This window comes from Ovis aries, chromosome 24 (genome assembly GCF_016772045.2).
Source record: "Ovis aries strain OAR_USU_Benz2616 breed Rambouillet chromosome 24, ARS-UI_Ramb_v3.0, whole genome shotgun sequence".
Lineage (NCBI taxonomy): Eukaryota > Metazoa > Chordata > Mammalia > Artiodactyla > Bovidae > Ovis > Ovis aries.
This window is the reverse complement of record NC_056077.1, coordinates 2,836,636-2,842,637: the sequence shown is the minus strand read 5'-3', so window position 1 is coordinate 2,842,637 and position 6,002 is coordinate 2,836,636. Positions and strand designations below refer to the sequence as shown.

Below are 6,002 nucleotides of genomic sequence, written 5' to 3'. Positions count from 1 at the left end.
CGTCCTCAAAGTCTCTGGGGTTTCTGGAAGTCCTCATGGGACATTCCAAAGGTTACATGACGTGTAACAGGTTGAATGCTGAAGCACATATGAGATCGTGTAGTGCTCCATTTACCTACATTAAAGAGATTTATGCCTCCCGAAAAAAAGTAAAACACCATTCTTATAAAATTTGTTTTGGAAAATACAATGATTTTCATTAAAATGTTATGCTAACACATAAACGTTTTATTGTATCTTTTTTGGTAACAGATTTATTGGATATAATTCACATACCATACAATTCACCCAATTAAAACGTACAATTGAATGGGTTTTAGTATATTCACAGAGATGCAGATGTCACCACAATCAGTTTTAGAACAATTTCATCACTCCAAAAGAAACACACTTCAGTCCCCCATCCTCCCACCCTAAGCAACTATTAATCTAATTTCTGTCTCTATAGATAAGCATATTCTGGACATTTCACTTAAATGGAATCATACAACCTTTGGTCTTTAGTGTCTAGCTTCTTTCACTTAGCATAGTGCTTTCAAAGTCCATCCATGTTGTAGCATGCCAGCAATACTTCATTCTTTTTATCATCAAATAATATTGCACTGTATAGATATACCCCAATTTGTTTACCCATTCATCTGTTGAAAAACACCGGGTTGTTTCCACTTTGGGGCTACTATGAATAGTGCTGCTATGAACATACATGTGCAAATTTGTGTAGACAGATTTTTCAATTATTTTCCCACCTAGGAGTAGACTTGCTGTGTCAACGTTTAACCATTTGAGGAACTGCTAAATTGTTTTCCACAGGGTCTACTCCACTTTACATTCCTACCAGCAATGTATGAGGATTCCAATTTCTGCACATCCTGGTCAACACTTGTTATTATCTGTCTTTCTGATTAGCATGGCATTTCATTGTGAAGTGAACTGGCACTTCATTGTGGTTTGGTTTGCATTTCCCTGATGGCTGATGATGTTGATCCCCTTCTCAGGTACTTATTTGCGATTTGCATACTTTCTTTGGAGAAATGTCTATTTAGAGCCTTTACCCATTTCAAAGTTGAGTTGTCATTTTATTATTAAGCCTAAAAATTCTTTATATATCCTAGATATACGTCCATTGTCAGATATATGATTTGCAAAAGTTTCCCCCATTCTGTGGATTGTCTTTTCATTTTATTGCCCCCAGTTAAGACAGGGTCCTCTGAAGCACAGAAGTTCTTAATTTTGATGATGTCCAGTTTATCTTTTTTTTTTTTTGCTTGTGCTTTTGATGGCACATCTAAGAAATCATTGCCTAGTCCAAGTTCACAAAGATTTACTCCCACGTATTCTAAAAAGTTTGGTAGTTTACTTGTTACATTTGAGACTTAAACCCAATTTGAATTATCTTTTGTGTATGGGCAAAGTACAGGGCTTCCCAGGTGGCTCAGTGGTGAAGAATCCGGCTGCCAATGCAGGAGACTCAGGTTCGATCCTGGGATCAGGAAGATTCCCTGGAGAAGGAAATGGCAACCCACTCCAGTATTCTTGCCTGGAAAATCCCATGGACAGAGGAGCCTGGCAGACTACAGTCAATGGGACTGCAAGGAGTTGCACATGACTTAATGACTAAGTATGCACAGGCAAAGTAGGGCTGTGATTTCATTTTTTTTTTTTTTTTTTTCGTATGAACATCCTAGTTGTACCATTTGTTGAAAAGACTGTTCTTTTCTCCTTGTAATTCTTTTGGCTTTGCTGTTGAAAAACAATTAACTGCAAATATGAGGATTTATTTCTGGACTCTCAATTCTATTCATGATCTGTGTCTATCTTGTGCCAGCACCACCCTGACACAATTACTGTTGCTTTGTGGTAAGTTTTGAAATCAGAGAGTGAATTCTCCAACTTCATTCTTTCTCAGGATGGCTTTAGACCCCTTAAGTTTACAGTTGTCATCTTTCTTGTCAGTCTTTTTGAAAACAGATCTTTATTTTAAACTTTACATCATTGCAAACACACTCCATGGCAATTATTTTCAAGTATTCTTGCTTTTTCCACCTACCTGTATATTATAACGCTCCCCAATATTATAAGCCTATTTACATACGATTGGCTACCTAATTTAGTTATTTTCCTATTAGACACTCATTTCTAAATTTTACTATTGCTGCTGTGACTGCTTCATTCCTGTTTCGGAGTACCTGGGTGAAAGTATATGAGAACTCTTTGTACACTTCTTGCAATTTTTCTGCATGAAATAATGTCCAAATAAAACGTCAGAGAAAAACTATCCCTTTGGCATTTAGTGAGGGGAAAGCATCTTTTTCCGAACTGCTCCAGCCCCTGCCCAGCTATCCGATGCTCGTCCATGAGTCTGGCCATCGTCCATCGGTCCAGCCCCCACTCACAGCTCACAGTCACTGCCCACTTATTCTCTGACCACTCTGTGCCGTGGGGACCGGGGTTGCTCCGGTGCGGGGAGCTGCGGAGCCTGGGAGTGCTCTCCTGGACACTTGGCGGTGGCGATCCGAGTGGTCCAGCATCCACCGAGCTGAAGCCGGCCCTACCTCTCACCCGCCCCAGGTGCAACGACGCCCCCGCTGCCCCCCCCCCCCCCCCCCCCCGCACCGCGCCTGCGCCCTCTGCTCGCCGCGACACTTCCAGCCCTCCCTCCGCCCCACCCGGCTCCGCCTTCGTCCGGCCGGAGCCCCCAGACTTCTGGCCGCGCGTCCTCACGTGGACAGAAAGAAGGCACTGCTCCTCCAGAAAATGCCGGTCGCCTGACGCCCCTCCCTCCGCCTCGCTCCTCCGCGCCTCGCCGTGTCCCTGCGCTCCTGGCAGGTGCGGGGCCAGGTCGCGCGGGGCCAGCCTGCCCACATTCTCCGCACCCTCGGTCGAATTCCCTCCTTCCCGCTTTCTCTTGTCCCTTTCCCATCCGTGTTCTCTGTCCTGCGCCTCCTTCTCGGGCCTAAGCTCCGCCGGACCTCCGGCTCGGCGCTCGGGGTCCCCTCATCTCCGCCCCTTGCCGGGGCTTCGCGTCCCGCACCCCTTGCTGTCCGCCCGGAGCGCCTCCCCTGCGGAAACAGACAAAAAACCGCTGCCCCCGCCTACTTGAGCCTAAGTTACGGAGCAGGAGGGTAGGGGGAGAAGCCATAGATCTTAATAAACAGTGGGTCACGTGGTGTCTTGGAAGCGGTACCTGCTGGGGGAAATCAGACACCGAGGAGGAAGGTCTGCGACTTGGGTCGGAAGGTCTGTCGGAGAAGGACTGGGAGCACGGATCTCGGATAGCCAGCGATCTGCCGGATCGCCACTGAGGGATCCTCCCTGCCCCCAGCAGAAGTCACTTTGGAGCCGGTGCCCCGGCTGCAAAGGGCCTGGGTGGGCGTCCTGGGTCCGTTGGGCCGGACAGCTTCCGGGCGCGCCGCCTCTGGTCCGTCCGGAGCATCAGCCACGCGGGGCGGGGGAGGGGGCATCTCTGGACCGGTCCTCCAGGCTAGCGGTGGCAGCCCCCAGGAGAAAACACGCGGAGGGTGTGCCGGCGGATGAAGCGTGGTGGTGGTGGGGACGTTGTCAATATTTTCTTTTCAGTGGCGTTGCCTGGTGTCGATGAGGATGCCTGAGCGCCGGGGGGAAATGTTGGGAGCGGTGACCTCCCGCGGAGCCGCTATCTCACCCAAGGCTTTTGAGAGGATCGTTACCGACCTGGACACGACCGGGATACGTCCAGCGGGACTGGCTGGATGAATGATCACCTGTGGCAGGACGTTGTGGTACGCTGTAAAATGGATGCTGGAAAGACCTTTATAATATATTAAGAAAAAATAGGGAATTCCCTGGCTGTCCAGTTGTTAGGACTCGGTGTGTCACTGCCGCTGCCCAGGTTTGACTCTCCGGAGGGAATTAAGATCCCGGAAGTCAGAGGGAACGTGCAAGAAAAAAAAGAACTGAATGACCGCAATTTTCTGAATATAAAAATATTTATTACAAACCTATCTCTAGGTGATGGAATTATTGGAGATATTTGTAATATTTCTTCTTAATCAATATTTTCTTATTTATTTCATGACCATGAATGACATTGTTTTTAGCTTGAAAGAAAGACCAATGCAAGTTATTTTTAAAAAGAAAGTGTACTGTCATCCTATGTATTTTTAAAAATTTTGTTGTTTATTTATTTATGGCTGTGCTGGGTCTTTGTGACTGCGAGCGGTTTTCTCTAGTTGCAGCCGGCAGGGGCTACTTTTCATTGCTTTCCTGGGGCCTCTACTTTTGGTGGCCTCTCTTGCTCCAGACAGGACTTCCCTGGTGGCTCAGATAGTAAAGCGTCTGCCTACAATGCGGGAGACCTGGGTTCAATCCCTGGGTCGGGAAGATCTTATGGAGAAGGAAATGGCAACCCACTCCAGTATTCTTGCCTGGAAAATCCCATGGATGGAGGACCCTGGTAGGCTACTACAGTCCATGGAATGGCAAAGAATTGGACACGACTGAGCGAATTCACTTCACTCACTTGCTCCAGAGCACCGGCTCTAGGGCCCTCCGCCTTCAGTAATAGCAAATCATGGGGGCAACAGTTGTGGCTCCCGAGCTCTAGAGCACAGGCTCAGTAGTTGTGCCCCACGGGCTTAGTTGCTCTGAGGCATGTGGGATCTTCCTGGATCAGGGCTCAAACCCGTGTCTCCTGCATTAGCAGGCAGATTCTTTACCACTGAGCTACCGGCTGGGCAGGCCAGTCCTCTCTCCCTCAAACCCAGTTCCCTGAAAGAGACCGCCATCGCTGAGCCCTTTTCAGCCCCCTTCCAGCATCTCCCCTCTCCCTCCCTTTCCTCTACCCTGGGGTAGGGGGTAGGGAGTTGTCTGTGGGGTGGCTTCCTGACTGTTCTCTCAGCTCCCACTTTGGATGCCCCCACCGCACCTCGAATCCGTTCTCCTCCTGGGTGTTCAGTGAGTTTTGTAAAACCACACTGACTAGGTTCCCCCTCTGGGAGAATCCTTCCCCACCTCCCTCTACCTTCCATGAACCTGGACTTACCTGTAGCCTCTAGGCCCCTGGGCTCTGGGCCACTAGCCTCCGTCCATCCTGCCTGTCCCATGGCCCTCCTGTCCTTTTCTCTCTGGCTCCAAGTCTCGCCTCTCCGAAGCATGCCGTCCTTACCCTTCAGCTCCCTTCACGGGGCTTCCCCAGGGCCCTGTCATACGCTGAGGAGCTGTTGGCCTTTTCTCTGGCAGCCCTTAGCCCCAGTTTTCATGGACTTGTCGCAGGAAGTTCCGTGCTTCCTGTCTAGCTCTGGGAGCCTGGGCTGTGATCTGTTGACCACTGGGTCCTGTGTATCCTGCTCTGGGAAGACATTAAGGTTCTCCAAAGGTGGGACTTCCTGGTGGTCCAGCAGTTAAGACTCTGCACATCCAATGCAGCCGGCCTGGGTTCGATCCTTGGTCAGGGAACTAGATCCCATGTGCCACAGCTAATGATCCTACATGGGGCACAGAAGATCCCGTGTGCCCCAACCAAGACCTGCTGCAGCCAAATAAATATGAATTAAAATGAATGTAAGACAGAGTAAAATATACAATGTTGGTCTGGGTGTGTTAAAGAAAGAAGTCAAGGGGGAAGAAAGCAGCAGGAGGGAGAGGGCAGGTGAATCTAGGTGGTGCTTCCTGCATGCTTGTACAACTTCTATGGGAGTTTCCAAATGTTTCAAAATTTAAAAAATAAGAAAACCTCCACATCCAGCGTGTGGGTTCCCATCCTGGCTCGGCAATGGCTTCCTGCCCCGCAGTCCTGACCACCTTCCAGGCAGGGCGACTTGGGCCCCCGGAGGGAGGTACCCCCTTGCTGCTCCCCCACGCAGCCTCCAGAGACCAGTGAGTCAACCAGGCCCCTTCACTGGGGCCCTGAGTGCCACTCCCAGCCTTGCCTGGCAGTTGCAGAAGGGGTCAATTGTGCCACAGCACAGTTCAAGGGAGTGGATGCCCGCTGGGACCCTGTCCAGGCCAGGACTGCCTGGAGACCA

General features: G+C 49.6%; 1 long non-coding RNA gene across 1 annotated transcript; it reads left to right on the top strand.

Annotated features, from left to right (window-relative positions):
- Window positions 1-2,697: 2,697 nt before the first annotated feature.
- On the top strand, window positions 2,698-4,162 carry LOC105604618 (uncharacterized). Its single transcript, XR_003586869.3, has 2 exons — window positions 2,698-2,826; window positions 3,577-4,162. It is a non-coding gene; the product is annotated as an uncharacterized LOC105604618 (long non-coding RNA).
- The last annotated feature ends 1,840 nt before the right edge of the window (window positions 4,163-6,002 follow it).